Source organism: Gambusia affinis, linkage group LG02, assembly GCF_019740435.1.
Source record: "Gambusia affinis linkage group LG02, SWU_Gaff_1.0, whole genome shotgun sequence".
NCBI lineage: Eukaryota > Metazoa > Chordata > Actinopteri > Cyprinodontiformes > Poeciliidae > Gambusia > Gambusia affinis.
Window position 1 is genome coordinate 782,279 of NC_057869.1, and position 18,850 is coordinate 801,128.

The window sequence follows — 18,850 nt, forward strand, 5'->3', positions numbered from 1 at the left end:
TGTACAGTGAGGCTAAAGTTATAATATTATTTAGATTACAAACTAAAACTTAGTAAATTTAGTTTGTAAACTAAGTTTACAAACTAAATTTTATCTCCAAAAAATATTAAACTTGAAACAAAATACTTAGCTTCAAAAGATAGACATTTTTTTATTTGTGAATGAATGAATGAAAAATGAATCTTTTCCTCTTTTTCTGGCGGAATAAAAAAAATAATTGCTGTTGCTTTTTGACAGAGTAACTTTACAAACGGTTCCGCCAGAACCCGGTCCGAACCCTGAGGCGCTTGGATCCGTTTGTTTCATAAAACATGTTAACACAGCGCCACACCTGCAGGTGCTAAAAGGTGAGCTCAGGCCCCGCCCACCTCCAGGTGCGCTGCCTCCGCAGAGGAATTTATGATCCGAATCATTCAGAACGTTCCTCTAACAGCCAGCAACTCTGGACCGGTCCATCAGAACCAGAACAACTCGGAGCGTCAGAAATAAAATCTGTTCCTCAGGTTGGATCAATCAGAGAATAAACTCTGCTGCAGGAGATGGACCTGGTTCTGGTTCTGGAAGCTCTGCTGGGTCTTGTTTGGGTCGGAACTCTCTGTTGTGTCCACCAGGCTCGTTTGGTGGGGAAACATTAAAAGAGAACACACAAACATTATCTGATTAAATGAAAATTGAATTTATTAAATTATACTAAAGAAAAGGAAATGAGAAACCAAAATAGATTAAAGTAAAACCCAAACCAGATACGAACCAAACCAGATGGGGTTCTGAGGAGGGAGATGGAAAATCCTGCCATCAGGCCTGACTCCAGAACCCGCTGCAACCAGAACAGAACCGGGTTCGTCCATATGCGGTCGGGAAGATCCGGCATGGAACAGGAGGAACCGACTCTGATGGTTCAAAGGTCCAGAAAGTTCTTCTGCAACAGAATGGGAGTTCGGTTGCTGGACGGGGAGGTCCGGTTGAGGTGATGGGTCGGTTCTGAGTTTGTTCAGTGAGATCCGGTTCAGACAAACTTAAAATGTGGTTTCTCCTCTGCTCTCTTGGTTCTGATCCGGTCTCCTGGTCCTGCTCTCTTGGTTCTGCCGTGTGTGGTTCCGTTCCAGCTCACCGGTTCTGGTGAGGCCGACTCGGCCCGGTTGAGATTGGTTCCCCGCTGGCCCGAGCTGCTCACAGACCACGTAAGATGGACGCCGTCTTGTTGAGGAGCTGCGTGGTTCGGCCCACTGCCGCGGGTTCGATTCCCGGCCCGGTGGCCTTTGCCATGACTTGATTGATTGATCAGATCAGATTAACAGAAACCATCAATCCGTTTCTGCGTGGCTGAACCTGCGGATGCTCAGCAGGTGGAGAAGCCCAGAACAGCCAGGAAGAATGACGAAACGCTTCACGGCCTGACGTCACGGGTCCAGCAGAGAACTGGGACCATCAGGAACTCCGAGCCTCCGCTGCGTGACGCGATGCTAAATGATAATTACTGACTATTAAAGAGCAGGAGCAGCTTTTACCTTCGGTTGCTTTGCCAAAGATGAATGTAGCAGGAACCTCAGCTGGGAACGCTGGGAACGTTGGGAAAGCTGGGAACGTTGGGAACCTTGGGAACGCTGGGAACGTTGGGAACGTCGGGAACGTTGGGAACGCCATGAGCCTCAGGAACGTCTCCGGTTTCCTCCTCAAGCTAAAACTGAGCCGGGAGGCGCGGAGACGCTGAGCCTTCAGAGTAATGACCTCCATTCATTATCACCCGCTTGATTTTCATTTACTGCCAGATCCGACAATTAACGGGAGCAGCTGAGGAGGTGATGGAGGTGATGGAGGGAGGGCGGGACGCCCAGAGGTCGCCCTCCACCTTCAGTGATAAATTAACTTCCATAACCAGCCTTCCTCTCTTCCTCCTCCTCGCTCGTGCAGTTCCTCCTGGATGTTTCTGTTTCAGTCTTGCTCTTTTCCTCCTGATGTCTCAAAGTGTCTCCGTCCATCAGGAGTTTGTCCAGGTGTCCATGCACGCGGAAGTTCTGCGCGTGCGCGGAGCTAAACACATATTAGCATTGGGATCCGGGAGCGGCGCGTTGGGACGCTGCGATCGCTCATCCGGCGGGAGATAAACACAATTACAGAGAAACTCCTGACCTCTGCATCTCCCTCCATTTAAATGTTTGATGTCTCATTGAATTAGTATCACAGTGTGAAAGACAAAGCTAATGGAAATGAGCCACAGACAGCGCACTGTGCTGATTGGGCCGATATAATTAGAATAATATCACGTCCGGCGTTAATAAGAAGGAGAGGAAATAAATAACGGGCCGTCCGTTAATAGCTGCGGCGTTGAAATGTGCCGAGGCCAGCGCTTCTCCCTGTTTGCTCATGGGCCGCTGATCGCCCGAATATTGATGCTATAGCTGCTCCCAACTTTTCTCACTGGCTGATGAAGGTGCAACGCTCCGACTGATGGTTTCAAAGGCTTTATTAAATAAATTTTCAGAATGCCCAAGACCACCGTGAACACTGCAATAAAATACACGGTAACAAATATACGTCAGTAAACCGTCATGTATCCTTACATGAATTATTCAAATGAAACTTATTACACATATACAAACACAAGAATATTTCAGTCAATTGTCCATACCGTATGCCTCTCCAACCAGAAGGTTAGGAGTTGCTAGAAGTCCATTGTCTTTTCAATTACTGCTTGCACACCAACTGAATGAAAACGAAACTTAAAGTCCTATATCAAAAGCATCACGTGACCAAGTGATGACTTAATTGCTTGCGTTCGCTACACTGCCACCAAAATTACAAAAGGTTTACTTTCACCATATTCAAAGAAATAAAACATGTAATTTTCAATAACTTCAAACTTAACCTTAACCCAAAATCTTCAACTAACACAACTAATTTCTGCACTGGACGCTCAAGAAATGAAGGATGTGTTAAGCGCTCACCCTTTGGTCCTAACTTACTTTGGCCTACTTGTATTTTCACCTTTCGGACGAGACCATCATCATCTTCCTGTGCCTCAACTACTCTAGCTAGTGGCCACTCATTTCTGGGAGTGTTTTCATCCTTGACGATGACTACATCTCCAATATGCACTGCTTCGCCTGGTTGCATGCCACTGCTGAAAGGCTGATGTTGGTCAAGTATTCTCGGCGCCACCTGTTCCAGAACTGTTCCGAGAGATACTGTACTTTCCGCCATCTTTTTCTTGCATACAGATCTTCTTGAACAAACTTTCCTGGAGGTGGAAGGGGTATTGTAGATTTCATAGTAAGCAAGTGATTGGGTGTCAAGGGTTCAGCACCTTTGGGATCAGTTAGGGTGTCTGTTGTCAGCGGGCGACTGTTGACTATGGACATGGCCTCATAGAAAAACGTTCTTAAAGAGGAGTCATCCAGTCTTCCGTTAGCCTGAGCTAAGACAGAACTCATCACGCTCCTTGTCGTCCGAATCTGACGCCCCATATGCCTCCCATATGGCTGGCTTCCGGAACATTCATAAGGAAGTCACATTCCTTTCTTGCGAGATAGGTCGCAATCCTTTCCTTGTCAAGTTCCATTAAGCACTTTCCCAACTCACTCTTTGCTCCTACGAAATTTGTGCCTTGGTCAGATCTAATTTGTCTGACTGTTCCTCTTATTGCGATGAAACATCTTAATGCATTTAGAAATGCATCAGTTGTCAGGTCGTCGAGCATCTCGATATGAATGGCTCTAGAGCTTAGGCATGTTAACAACAGCCCATATCTCTTGTACTCCTTTCTACCTTGTTTCGTGTAAAAAGGGCCAAAACAGTCAATGCCTGTATATGAGAAAGGAGGAGATGGCTCTATTCGATCAACAGGCAGGTCAGCCATACGCTGTACTTCAGTTCGACCCCGCAGTCTCCTACAGGTCACGCAACTCCTGATGTGCTTGGCCACAACTTTACTAGCACCCATAATCCAGTAGCCATTGGCTCTGAGATCATTCAGTGTTTGCCCTCGGCCTTGGTGCTGTGTTCTTTTATGGCAATAATCAAGTATCAGATGCGTTATGATGCCTTCTTTCGGGAGTATTACGGATGTTTGAACTCTAGCGATGCTGATGACCTTCTTAACCTGCCACCAACTCTGAGCACTCCGTCCTCAAGAAACGGATCGAGTTCATACATTTTGTGAGTTCTCCTGAGTTTTTGTGATTGGCTGAGCAGCTTTAGCTCTTCTCCAAATGCTTCCTTTTGTGCCAACTTGATAAGCACGAGAGCTGCTTTTCGCTTCCCTCCACTGTAACAGGCCCAGACACGTCCTTAAGAGCCAGCCTCTGAATGCGAGCAATGACATTAAGGCAAGTGACCCAGTCTGAAAACCTTGCCAGCCTTATCAGGAGGTTATCTTCCTGCACAACATCAGTTTTCAGGATTTTGACCTCTGGGTCACCTATGAGAAGCTCTGGGGTTGTTGGATTAGTCACAATTTCTTGTTCCCATAAGAACTTAGGTCCCTTTAGCCAATCTGATGCCATCAGATCTGCCACCTTGAGTCCTCTTGAAGCATAATCTGCCGGATTTTGACTTGTTTCAACGTAAAACCATCGATTGGGGTCAGTAGAGTCTATGATCTTCTGAACTGCCGAAACAAAAACGTGAAAACGGCGGGCCTCATTCTTGATATACCCTAGTACCACTTGTGAATCCGTCCAAAAGTACTCAGCATCGATCTTCAAGTCAAGCTCTTCTCTGAGAACTTTACTTACGGCTGCAGAGATTGTGGCAGCGGTGAGCTCTAGACGTGGAATACTGACAATCTTCATGGGTGCTACCCTAGCCTTGGCCATAACTAAAGTGCAATGGACTTGTTCTTCAGCCACAATCCTGATATACGAGCACTGCCCATAGCCATCGTTACTGGCATCGGAAAAGTGATGCAGCTCTATTTTCTGGATCATGCCAAGATTGTTGGGAACAAAGCACCTTGTTATTTGAGCGGTTTGAAGATTGTTCAGGTCATTGAGCCATGCCTCCCACTTCTCGCCTTAGCTCCAAGGGACAGGCTCATCCCAACCTACACCTCGCTTGCACATTTCTTGCAAGATTCTTTTCCCAGTCAAAATGTAGGGGGCCAGAAATCCTAGCGGATCATATATGCTGGCGACTGTGGATAAGATGCCTCGACGAGTGGCTGTTCTTTCTTGTTGGACCACATTGAATGAGAAGACATCCTTTTCGATGTTCCACTTAACTCCTAGCACTCTCTGAGCTGGTAGCTCTGCGTAGTTTAAGTCCACGTCCTTGACTTGTGGAGCACGCTCACTCTCTGGAATGCTCTCCAAAACCTCTTCGTTATTGCAAATAAACTTGTGCAGACGCAGCTGTCCCTTCTGACAGACTTCTCTTGCTTCATGAACAAGTTGCTTGGCCTTTTCCACGGTGTCCAAACTGACAAGACCATCATCCACATAAAAGTTTCTGCGGATGAAGCTTGCTGCCATGGGGTACTCATGCTCATATTTGGTGGCGAGGTATTTCATACCGTAATTCGCACAACCTGGCGATGATGACGCTCCAAATATGTGCACCCTCATGCGGTATTCCTTGGGCTCACTTGCTGTGTTCCCATTCTCCCACCACAGGAACCTCATGAAATCCCGATCTTCTGGAGTGACATGAAAGCGGTGGAACATTTTCTCCACGTCGCAGTTGATTGCAATTGGATACTGTCGGAACCGACACAGCACTCCAGTCAAGGCGTTGGTTAAATCCGGTCCCGTGAGAAGGTGGTCATTCAACTAAGTGCCTTCTTCATATTTGGCAGAGCAGTCAAGACAACTCTAATCTTTTCTGGCTTTTCGGGTGGTACACTCCATGGTGTGGTATGTACCAGGTGTTCCCATCTTTTTGATGTTGCATGGACTTCCTCTGCATCACCATCTTTGAAAACATTGACCATGAACTGACCATAGTCCTCCTTGTATTTGGAATTTTTGTCCATTTTTCTTTTCAGATGTTTCAGCCTAACTGTGGCTAGATGCTGGTTGTTAGGAAGCTGGGGACGCTCTCTGAAAGGCAGAGGCATCTCCAGATGACCATTGTCATTATGATGGATTCCCTCTTTCAGAATATGTAGGAACTGAATATCTTCTTGGGAGATCGTTACATCTGTAGGATTTGTATCCTGAAAATCTCTCTCAAGAGCCTTAATCGCATACAGGTGTAATAGGTGGAATTTCCTTTACAGAGGTGCGATAGCAGAATCCTGCATTTGTTTCTCCACCAGTATTAGGCGTTTTGGCACCAACCACGCTCCACCCGAGGTCTGTTTTCACTGCATATGGCTCATGCTCTGCTCCGGATACGACTTCTTTTGGTTTTAGAGCTCTGACGCAATCGTAGCCTATTAGCAGTCCAGCAGAACAGTCTAGCAAATCTGGCATCTCGTCAGCTATGCTAAGCAAATGTGTCCATCCTTTGGCTGTTTCCCGAGTTGGAATGCTGGTCTTCTCCAACGGAATATCGTCTCGAGTGTAAGCTGGTGGTAGTTCAATGCATTCTTCGGAACTGTATCCTCTGACCTTTAACCCACAGGCTCTGTGACAATTCACTATTGACCTGTCAGTCATTGTTGACAACTTGAGCTTAATTGGCTCAGTGTGTGCTTCTAGTTTTCACACACATCTTCAGTGACAAATGTATTGCTACTTTGTGTATCTAACAGAGCATACACTAAGATCTCTGGGCTACTCTTAACAGTACTAGACAGCCACACTGGGACAATCATTGAAGTGCGTTCAGCATTCGCCATGTTCATACTACATGAAGCAATAGCGGTACTGTCTCTCTGTTGGTTGGCTTCAGGCTTCTCCTCTTGAGCCGGTTCGTCATGAAGCGGAGTTGGATGGCTTTTTCTACAAACATTGCATGTAGCCTTTTTCCGACAATCTTTTGCAACATGGCCAACTCTCAAGCAGGCGAAGCACATCTTGTTGGTTTTCACAAACGCTTTCTTCTCTTCAAGAGTCAGAGCAGCAAACTTTTCACATTTGTAAATGAAGTGGTTTTCTTGACAGCATATGCATTTTATTTGATTCTTTGTTTGAGCAGCAGGTGAATTATTTGTCGAGCCTGCTGATTCACCTGAATTCTTAGCTGGAGGATCTTTCCTTTGAGCAACCCTTGTTGTTGTCACTAGGGTTCTGGCCTTGATGCGTTTTACTTCTGTGCCTGGTTTCTCGTCTGTCTTCTTCAAGGCATGAAGCGAGGAAACCGGGTTGCAGGCAATGCGTGCCTCCTCGGCTAAGAAGTCTGAGAATACTTCAAAACTTGGGTATGGCTTGCAGTCATCCAATTCCTTGGTGACAATTCGATTCCATCGAGTTGTTACCCAGTCAGGAAGTTTCTGGAGTAGCTTTTGATTCTCTTCACAATCGTCTAGAACTTTAAGACCTGATATATGAGGCATTGCATTTTTGCATGACACAAGAAAATCACTGAACTCTCTTAATTTTAGTGGCTCCTTTGGTCCTATCTTGGGCCAGCTACTAAGTTTACCCCTAAAAGCTCTTTGCACTATGAATGGGTGTCCATAGCGCTTGTTCAGTGCATCCCAGGCTTGCGTATATGCTTCATCATCACTTCGGTAAAAGGTTCCTTCCAGCACAGACAGCGCATCTCCGCTTATGTATTTTCTGAGATAAAACAGTCTATGTGCTGGGCTTGTACAGGTAGTCTCTATTAAGGCTTTAAAGCTGGTACGCCATTCAGTGAATTTCAGCGGATCACCAGTAAAAACGGATGGCTCCGGTGCTGGAAGTCTTGTCATCATCAGAGATTCTTTGAAGGCTTGCACTAGCGTCGCATCATTCAGCTTTTGCTCTGACTGTTTTTCAGAACGAAGAGGGACTGGTGTTTCAATCTGAGCACATGGCGCTGGGTTATACTGAGTTTGGAACTGACCTGGAGACAGAGATATACTTTTCCTTTCTCCTTGGGGCTGACTTGGAGGCAGAGTTATTTCTTGCTTTTCTCCTGTTTCAACATTCATTTTCATTTCCTCCTCCTCATACACATCATATTCAGCTTGCATAGCTTCCAGATCCCTTTGGTTTTCCAACATTTTCAACTTCTCTTGCTGAGCAAACACTTCCTTTCTTTGTGCAGCTATTTCACTCTCTCTGTTTATTTCAGCACGTTTGGATGCTAAACGTGCAGCTACTTCCGTTTTTTTTATTGACATTCGACTTCCTGCTACGCTACCTGCGCCAGCTCTCGATACAGTAGACCCATATACTGATTTCATCATCTCTCTGAAGTAATTTGATGAGCGATTCCTTCACTGCAGCAGCATCGAACTCTTTGCCTATTTCTGAGCAACGCATTTTCAGAGCAACTACTTCCTTAGTTACTGAGGTGCAGCTATCCATTCGCTTATGTCTTGGCTTGGTGTGGTCAATGCACGTAAGCTTTCATACTCCTGCTTTAGGTGTGACTCATATCTTTCTAAAGTAGTTGTCATATTTTCAAGACTCTCTTTGTCACATTCTTCTTTGAGTTGACTCCTAATGTACTGAACCTCACCTTTAAAGCTTACATAAGTTAACATAAACTTTCTTTCCTTTTTGGCACTCTCTTCTTTTGCATAGTTAAGCCACTTTTCGGTTGGTCTACGCTCTCTTTCTGATCGCCTAGGTTGTTCAGATTCAGAAATTGGTTCCTGACTCTCTACACTATGTGCTTGCAAACTGTTACAAATTTCAGCAATGCGTTCTGTCATTTGGTCTCTTAATGTTGCATCTGTTTCAGTTTCTAACTTTGTTTGTAAGTCTATTTTTTCTTCTTCAAGAGCCTGAATTACTCCCTCAAGTACAAGAGCACTCTCTTCACTTTGATCCATTTTCTGAATTATTAATAATCAAACTCTTAAGCAAAACCTTAAACTAAACTTGTGCTACAAGTTAACCTCAGTAATAATTTCAAATATCAAGCATACACATATAAACCAAACAAGAAATCCAAAGTAGAAATATCAAGTCCCTTAATAACACAGGCCAGAAATATTCACACAAAACATGTACACAATGGCCTTTCACACTTAAATTCAAATATTTACATGTGAAAATGTTTCTTATCAACTGAAAACCTGAAAGCCAAGGGCTTGGTGATACCACTCACGACCACGGCGCGTTGTTGCCCTCTTGTGTTGACTTGTGGAAACGGCGCAGTCTCAATCCTTGTCCTCATTGCAAGCCGACGCCATATTTTGCAAGTCACTGCAATCGCAACGGTCCGAGCAGATTGCAAGGTTGAAAGACGAACGGTAGTTTTCTTTAAGCTGCAGGCGAGTTGTAGCCTTCAAGCTGCAACGGTCCTTTTCCCCTCTCCCCGATCCATCTCAGCATGGCTGGCGAGAAGTTCACAGCTTGCTTTCACCGCGCGGCCTCCCTCGTTGTTCTCCAGCGTCGAGCCGAGCTGCGCTGCACACGGTGCACGTGTTCACTATAGCTGCTCCCAACTTTTCTCACTGGCTGATGAAGGTGCAACGCTCCGACTGATGGTTTCAAAGGCTTTATTAAATAAATTTTCAGAATGCCCAAGACCACCGTGAACACTGCAATAAAATACACGGTAACAAATATACGTCAGTAAACCGTCATGTATCCTTACATGAATTATTCAAATGAAACTTATTACACATATACAAACACAAGAATATTTCAGTCAATTGTCCATACCGTATGCCTCTCCAACCAGAAGGTTAGGAGTTGCTAGAAGTCCATTGTCTTTTCAATTACTGCTTGCACACCAACTGAATGAAAACGAAACTTAAAGTCCTATATCAAAAGCATCACGTGACCAAGTGATGACTTAATTGCTTGCGTTCGCTACAGATGCGTCGGAGCGATCCTCAGCTTCTCCCTCCTGATTATTCATCTTGATAAATACATAAGGACGGACTAAATTATGGCTGTTTTTCAGCCGCCGCGGCTCCCTGAGAATTAGCTCCGCTGATGGATGGGAGAAGCCGCCGCAGTCTTTGGCTTTTCTCCACAAATATTCATTTTCCCGCTGACAGCCGTGAAGATGTGCTTTTCTTCTTCCACGGCTCTAATTGTTTTTCCTCCGGTGGACATTATTATTTGTCATTTTTAGGAAATTACCAGGAAACGAAGCAGCGGAGAGTGAACTCATATCTATGCGAAGTCGCTTCGTTCATGCAACTTTAAGAGAATTTAAAGGTCATAAATTCATATTAACTCGATATTTCATCCTTACAAGAACCTCAATAATTTATTCAAACTCTATTATATGCAGAACAATTAATTGTCATCTGGATTCAGTCTATGTCAATCAAATATCTTATGTTATTTTTAACTTTTAAAGCTCCAGCCGTCAGGAATTGCTGCCATCTAGTGGTGGCTGACAAAATGAAGCTGTCATCAGCTTCTATTGAAGGTTGAAGTGAGAAATCCTTTTATCCATCATCAGTGGACGGCTGGCAGGGACACTCTGGACATGTAACCATGGAAACGGTCCCAGACCAAAAAGGACAAATTAGACCAGCAGTGACGTTTCTGACCTGGAGAGAGCAAACACTTTGGACTTTAACTGTTTCAGTTAAAGTCCAAATTATCCTGCAGAAGCTTAGTGTCATTATTATCTATTATTATTATAACTGGAATAAAATATATCAGTGACTGTAATCAATCTCGTTTTAATCTAAAGTGTTAACTGTTTCAACGATAGGAGTGTTAGTTTCCCAGAAGAGTCGGTGTCTTTCCAGAGCTTAACTTGAGCAGCTCTGTCTGGTGATTATCATTAAAGAGCTCCTCCCACAATTCTGACGGGGCTGTGACGTCACGGGTTTGCCGTATGGCGTCTTGTCAGGAGCTTATCGTAACAAGGCAAGCCCCATGTTAAGATTATCATGTTTTTGATTATTTTTTATGGATGCATTAATTTTCCGTTTGCTCAAGAGTATCGAGTCATATATATAGTTTGCTTAACGGAAGTTGAATTGTGATACGAATGTTTAGTATTTTTGTTAGCAGCTAAAGCTAGCCAACCAGGTGGGTGGTTAACCGAACATTAAAACTGTCAGAAAAACCTGAAGGCTATTTAAATTAACATTATTTAGCTGCAGAGTTGTTTTCTGAAGTTTTTGGCTTTAGACTCCATAATGGGCAGAGTGGCTGTGTTGGACCGGTGGCTTGATGCTACAAGTCCAACACTAGTTCTGCTCACACTTCTCTTTAAAATATTTATTTATTATCCTAAAGTTTTTTCCTCCAGGCTGAAAAAAACAGGCCTTCTTCTGTTGGTTCATGTGATTCTTCCTACAAAGGCCACAAGAAGAATCCAAACAGCTCATGTCAAACTGTGGACCATGTTGTCAGATATGTGGTTATTCTAAAGATGCTACTTCTTTCTCATTAGCTTAGTTTGCTATTTGAATGTAGCTGTGCTATACATAGTTAATAATTATTTGTCTTAGCATTTTGTCAAAGATAGGAGCCAGTGTTGAAGCCTTCCTCGTTGGTGTGGAACCAGAACAGCCCGTCTTCCTGCATGTTGGTGAAAACAAGAGCAGCACCAAAGACTCCTGACCCTCCCTGACCCTCCCTGGTCAGTGGTCTGCCTTGTGGCCATTGTGTGCCATGGATGTCCCTGACCATCCATGGCAGGTTTCCATGAACTTTCAAAGTTTCACTTTCAGTGCAAAGTTCCATAAATTCAGTCCTGTACATTAACACAACCTACAGTTTTCAACATTGATGGGACTTCAGCACGACGCCTGAGTGATGAATATCTTTGTTTTTATTTTGCCTGGCAGAGTGGACACTCTTCATTATGATAATCATTTAAATACAGACTGTATCAATAAGAGGATTTGTTTTATGTTCTTCCAATTAAGGACTTGGTTTATTCCAGTCCCTTTGGCAAACAGTTTTCTGAAATGTGTGGGAAGGAAAACAGCAGATTGCCATACTGTATGTACTGTATGTACTGTATGTACTGTATGTACTGTATGTACTGTATGTACTGTATGTACTGTATGGACTGTATGTACTGTATGGACTGTATGGACTGTATGTACTGTATGGACTGTATGTACTGTATGGACTGTATGTACTGTATGGACTGTATGGACTGTATGTACTGTATGTACTGTATGTACTGTATGTACTGTATGTACTGTATGTACTGTATGTACTGTATGGACTGTATGGACTGTATGTACTGTATGGACTGTATGTACTGTATGGACTGTATGGACTGTATGTACTGTATGTACTGTATGTACTGTATGTACTGTATGTACTGTATGTACTGTATGGACTGTATGGACTGTATGTACTGTATGTACTGTATGTACTGTATGTACTGTATGTACTGTATGTACTGTATGTACTGTATGTACTGTATGGACTGTATGTACTGTATGGACTGTATGTACTGTATGGACTGTATGGACTGTATGTACTGTATGGACTGTATGTACTGTATGGACTGTATGGACTGTATGTACTGTATGTACTGTATGTACTGTATGTACTGTATGTACTGTATGTACTGTATGTACTGTATGTATTTTGACACTACACACAGTGTTAGGTAAAGTCAACATTGATGTGTGTTAAATTAAAGGTGTTGATTCAACTCTATCACAAATAACACTTCAAAATGTTTTAACTCAATCAAGAGTGGACCAATATAGACCCTTCCAAATTTACTGTGTAGTGGGGCGTGCTCCGGCGCCCCACGTTTGGGGGCCTTCAGTCCTCGACGCGGCCGTTGCGGGTTTGACCCGACGACATTTGCCGCATGTCTTTCCCCCTTTCCTGTCAGCCTGCTGTGGATTAAGGGACATTAGAGCCACAAAAAGACCCCCTGGTCGGGGAAAAAAAAAAAAAAAATTTACTGTGTATTCACAGAATAAGCAACATTTTCATTTCAAAAACACTTCTTGCTGCTAAATTATGTATTTAATATTCAGCCATCAGGTTGGAGCAAAGTTCATCTTTAAAGTTTATCTGATTTTTCATTTTTTATACATGTGGATGCTAACATTAGCATTAGCTTTGACATGTTAGCATTCAGATGCTATTTTAGGCTAGCACACCTTCTGCTAGGCTAAATGCTTTTAGCACAACTTGGACACATCAATGGTGTTTCCCGTCGTCCAATCAAATCGCTGGAAGCAGAAATTAACTCGGAGCTTCATCACCGCTGTTAGCATGTAGCTGTGCGTCAGAGTTACTGCCGTACCAGAAACACACAGACAAAAAAATTTGATTAATTGCCTAAAAATCTGTAATTATTTAATCAAAATTAACGAGTTAAAGTCTCTCTAATTATAAACTCCATGTGAAGCTGACTCTGCAGAAGGACCTGAACATCCTGCCGTGATTTAGAGAATCAACCGGAGATCAGTTTTACATCAAATCTGTCATCATTTTAATTTATTCAAACTAAGCGCTCACTTTTGTTATTATCCTGTGAAGGCCAGAGAAAAGTTCAAATTTCCACCTCCATTAAAACCTGCAGGAGATCAGAAAAATACCTGAAATGTCCTTAAATTCCCCATGAATGTGAAATAAACAAAAGGCAGAACCATCAGGGCTCTAACCAGTCTAACCAGTCTAACCAGGAAAACCAGTTTGTGTCCGTCTTGTCCAGGCGTCCTCTGATCCGAGGACAAGATGTCAAACCTGCGACACGTCCAGCACTGAGGGGACAAAGACTGAACTTAAATTTACAATTTTAACTAATAGAAAGGAACTAAATCAAGTTATATTTAGATCTTGATTTAGTTCCTTTCTATCAGTTAAATATAACCAGAGCATCAGAGGTGAGGAGTTAACGAGTTCACCAGGTCCAGCACCTGGACGGTCCCCACAAAGCCGCATGTTTCCTGCTGAACGTGGAGGAGGAGGAGGAGGAGGAGGAAGAGCAGAGCTGTTTACCGCCTGAGGAAACCCAGAACATTAAAGCTGAGCTGCGAGCCGACGCTCAGTTCATCTCACTGAAACAAGGCGCCGAATAAACACGGCGCTCTGAAGCTTCACAGGTGAGCTGCCGCCGCTGCAGGTGAACATGGATTATTATTATTATTATCATCGTCTGGCAGAGAAACACAAGAGGAGGAATCTGGAGACTGTTTACCACAAACACCAGAACATTTGTTCTGTCTGGGTTTCATCTGCTGCCGTTCTTTAAATACATTTATAGACTCTAGTTATATTTTAAACTGCTCCTCGTTTTGTGTTCATTTATTTTTTTATTTAGCTAAAATCATCTCCTGTTTTCCATTTTCAGCAGACGGCTTTTTCTGCTCCACTTGATTCAAATAAGAAGTGGCGGCTTCTGCAGATTTAACATTTAGTTCCTCAGGTGAGGCTGAAGCTGCAGCCTGATTACAGAGACACTCACTCAGAAATTAACAGAATAATTTATTCTGTCAAAAGAAACTGGCTTCATTTTTCAAAGTTACATTTTCACCGTTATTCACAATATTATAAACATAACTCTCAAAACAAATATTTAGTTTACAACCTCAAAATGAAGCTTCAAACAAACAATTCAGTTTTAATCATTTAGTCTGAGGCTAAAGGTTTAGCTTGCTAACTAGAAAAGCCAAATATTTAGCCAGTTTGCCTATAGATATTAAATATTTAACTGCAAGCTAATTGATAAGTTTCCAAGCAAAGAAATTAGTTTCAAAATATTTAACTCTGACTAAATATCTAGCTTCTAACTAAACATTTTACTTGGAGCTAATTAAATATTTAGTTAGGTCAGAGCTAGCCATTCACTTTCAAACTAAGTAGTTAGCAAACTAACTAAATATTTAATTTGTAAGTTACATAGTCATCTAAGTACATATAAATGTTATTTAAAATATAAATATTAATTAGTAAGCTAAATATTTGGTTTTATGCTAAAAATTTAGCTTTCTAAATAAATATTTCATTTGAAACTAAATGTTTAGATTTTATGAAAAGACAGTTAATTGCATTAATAAATAAATATTTTTTCTGAATAATCCAAAATAATAATTTTTCACTCTGTAACTTCAGCGGGCCGAGGGGGTTTTGCAGGTTCAGTGGCGAGGTCCCTGAACGCACCATGGCCCCGAACACACCATGGCCCTGAACACAGCGCCACCTGAATGCACCATGGCCCTGAACGCACCACGACCCTGAACGCAGCGCCACCTGAACGCACCATGGCCCTGAACGCACCACGACCCTGAACGCAGCGCCACCTGAACGCACCACGGCCCTGAATGCAGCGCCACCTGAACGCACCATGGCCCTGAACGCACCACGACCCTGAACGCAGCGCCACCTGAACGCACCATGGCCCCGAATGCACCACGGCCCTGAACGCAGCGCCACCTGAACGCACCATGGCCCTGAACGCACCACGACCCTGAACGCAGCGCCACCTGAACGCACCATGGCCCTGAACGCACCACGACCCTGAACGCAGCGCCACCTGAACGCACCATGGCCCCGAACGCACCACGACCCTGAACGCACCACGACCCTGAACGCACCACGGCCCTGAACGCAGCGCCACCTGAACGCACCATGGCCCCGAACGCACCACGACCCTGAACGCACCACGACCCTGAACGCAGCGCCACCTGAACGCACCATGGCCCTGAACGCAGCGCCACCTGAACGCACCACGGCCCTGAATGCAGCGCCACCTGAACGCACCACGGCCCTGAACGCAGCGCCACCTGAACGCACCACGACCCTGAACGCAGCGCCACCTGAACGCACCACGGCCCTGAATGCAGCGCCACCTGAACGCACCACGGCCCTGAACGCACCATGGCCCCGAATGCACCACGACCCTGAACGCAGCGCCACCTGAACACACCATGGCCCCGAATGCACCATGGCCCTGAACGCACCACGACCCTGAACGCAGCGCCACCTGAATGCACCATGGCCCTGAACGCACCACGACCCTGAACGCACCACGGCCCTGAACGCAGCGCCACCTGAACGCACCATGGCCCCGAACGCACCACGACCCTGAACGCAGCGCCACCTGAATCCACCATGGCCCTGAACACACCACGACCCTGAACGCACCACGACCCTGAACGCAGCGCCACCTGAACACACCATGGCCGTCATCACCCCCCCCCAACACACACACACACACACGGCGCTGCAGAAAAATGACAGCCCGGCTAATTGGGATTAATCCGGCTGCGGTTTACGGCGGCGCTGCCATCAGACGCAGGCGGCATTGACCCAAACACAGAGGTGGATCTGGCCCGAGGAGAGCATCATTATTCCCAGATCCACCACAGAAGAAGACGCAGCCGCCTCCCTGGGACTTCTGGGTCAAGAACAAAAAGCCAGACGGAGGAAGAATGAGAGATAATCAAAGAAGCAGAAAGAGGAAAGAGCAGCTCAACCAGAATACAGAAGCAGCAGCAGCAGCTTCAGTCTGGATCCTGCAGCCATCGCTTTGAATTACTGAACAAATCTTTCTGCTGAGAGCCGGAGTTAAAGGCAGGAAAAAATCTAAAATTCATCTGAGAGGAGGAGGACGAGGATGAAGGCTGCCAACTGGAACAACATTTACAGAAACTTCCAGATCCAGATTCTGATCCAGATCCAGATTCTGGATCCAGATCCTGATCCAGATGATCCAGCTTCCGGGTCAGAAGTGAAGCGCTCCTTGTTCAGAACAGAACCAATGGGTCTGTCTGCCAGCAGAACCATCACCTGGTACCGACCCGGTTCATCAACGTTTGTCTCCCACATCATCCCGCCCGGCTCCAGGCCAGGAGCGCTTCTTTAATCCATCAGGCCGTTTCAGCAGGACGGGGTTAATGCCGCTGCAGAGTTATCATCCGCTGCTCAATCACAATCAGAACCGCCACCAGAACCGGCTCTGGCAGAACCAAGCGGGTCAGGATGGGAAGCTCTGCAGGACGTGAGACGAATGAAAAAAAAAACAAAAAAAAAAAAAGACAAGCCAACAGGAAGAAGCTCCAACTTCCTCTTTAAAAACCACCAGGCTGCCATCGTTACCGGGAAGCAGAAATCAGACACGGAAAATGATCTCAAACACAATTATTCCTCGTTTACAAATTAAAACTAAACTCATTTAAGTGAGTAGTTTTGCTCGCCGGATCATTCAGGGCTCCTTTAACGCCTCCTCTCTCATCAGGAAGACGGAATAACTCAGCAAAACGTCTGGAAAAGTTCCTCTAATTGCTGCAACATCCATAAATAAATCCCTTGGAAAGGCGGAGACGCCGCAGCGGCTGATCCATGAAGAGTCCGTCTGGATTTAATGAAGAAATTAAGGACAGTTAATGTGGAAAGTAGCAGGTTTTGGTTCATTCAGGGGCCATGAGGGGGCGAGGAGCGTCCTGATCAGGAAAAAGGCACATTAGAGAGGAAACGGAGGAGGAAACGGCGGCCAGCATGGTGCCAATTAGCACGGAGCCGCCAACACTCGGCCTCCCACCGCCTCTGATTAACGCGCACGCTCCCCGTCTAAATCATCTCCCGCTACAATACATATCCAAGCATCTGTATGTAAATGTTTAATTAACCCTCGGCTGAATCGCCGCGCCGCTCCAGAGAGGAGCTTATTTATCTGATGATGGCGGCCATAACGGCGGCCAAACGCCACCGAAATGAGGCCGGAGGACGAGGCGGCCGATTCATCAGAGACGGCGGCTCGTTTCCTAAAGAGCTGTTTGCTCTCAGAGGCGGTTCCCAACAGAGAAGTTCAAAAGTTCTGCAGCAAACACCGTTTAGAGCCGGAGCAGCCACAACACACATCCTCAATGGGAGAACCAGACTGGACCGGTTCCGGTTCGGTCCTGGTCCTGCAGGAGAGACCCAGAAAGCCAGAAATGTCAACCAGCACTACTAGCTGTTATAGTGTTGTTATAAAGCGCTATAACAACACAGTATTTAACAGAAGCTAATGCTAAAGCGCCACATTCCACCATATTGGAATTGAGAACATGAGGGAAAAAAAATGTCTCTATAAGAATCTTTGCATGTGTTAAATTATCCCTAGTTGTTTGTTCATCCAAGTTTTGTTTTCTTCTTTAACTCTGTTTCAATATCTCGTCTGTTTGTTTATCTACCAATGAAGTTTCTTTAAAAAAAGAATCTGAGATAATGTGAGGAAAGGAAACAGAACTGCTTTGCAGTCTTCACTCTTTTCAAAGTTAAAGCATGAAAATAAACGTCTTCTTGAAGAATTCTTGGCCAAAATGCTAAAGCATTAAGAAAATATAAACCCTGCTATTAGCAGTGACACGAAACGAAACAAAAACCTCTGAAGACACTGAGAGCAACTTCCTCTTTCACCAAATAGAAACAAAATGGAGGCGTCAGATTTTAGTGGTTGGAGGATTTCTCTTTAGTCTGTCGTTAAGAGCCAGGAAAAAGACTAGTGCTTCTGCTAGCGCTATGCTAGTACGGTAGCTTTGGTCATATTTACCCAGAATGCCCTGCGCTGTAGTCCACTTCCTGCTTTTGGAGCAATCTCCTGTCCGCTTGATGTTCACATTCAAACCAAATGTTTGAATGTTCACTTCAACCGAACCCTGACCGAAGTTTGGAGGATCAGAGGTCAGAGGTCAGTTAGCGTTCACACCTCTCCAACCCAGTGGCAGAGCTAGACATTTTTTAAGGGGTGGCCAAAGGCTGAGCAAGGCTTTATCAGAGGGGTCCATATATAGGGTGGCCATATTTTAATTTGGGAAAACCAGGACACCTTGGAGCGGCGTGGGGGGGGGGAGGATCTCTGATTTCTGTAGCTAGCTAAAATAATCCATCCATCCATCCATTTTCTGAACACCCTTCGTCCCTAATGGACC